This window comes from Myotis brandtii, unplaced genomic scaffold, assembly GCF_000412655.1.
Source record: "Myotis brandtii unplaced genomic scaffold, ASM41265v1 scaffold947, whole genome shotgun sequence".
Classification (NCBI taxonomy): Eukaryota; Metazoa; Chordata; class Mammalia; order Chiroptera; family Vespertilionidae; genus Myotis; species Myotis brandtii.
Window position 1 is genome coordinate 363,262 of NW_005371908.1, and position 404 is coordinate 363,665.

At 64.1% G+C, this 404-nt stretch overlaps 1 protein-coding gene across 1 annotated transcript in view; it reads left to right on the top strand.

The window, feature by feature from the left end:
• HNRNPL (heterogeneous nuclear ribonucleoprotein L) overlaps positions 1–404 on the top strand; it is a 14,617-nt gene that overhangs the window by 415 nt on the left and 13,798 nt on the right. The gene's annotated exons all lie outside the window — the stretch shown is intronic.

Below are 404 nucleotides of genomic sequence, written 5' to 3' on the forward strand. Positions count from 1 at the left end.
CCGGGGTCACGTGTGGAAGACGCGGCGCCGCCCCTCACCTCGGCTCTGGGGGCCTTTTTGGATCTTCTCGGTGTGACTAGGAGCTGGTTTAGATCCCCAACGGCGCAGCCCAGCTTTACCTCCCCAAAGCGGCAGGCCCGCCAGGCCTCCCCACGCTCTCAGTGCCACTGACCCCGTTTCAAACTTAGTTTCCACGAGGACACCTGTTCCGGGACACCCCTTTCACGTGGGCGGAAAGGTTCCGGAGAGTATCTGGTGGCGACCCCCGCATTTCCCTGCCTCGATCGTTTTCTAAGCCCCTCCCCGCTTTCCCCTCGCTGGCATCCCCCCAACATTAGAGGCCTTCGGGTGGGATCCTGTGTCAGCCGCCGGACCCCGCGTCGTGCGGCCTGGACTCGGCTTTC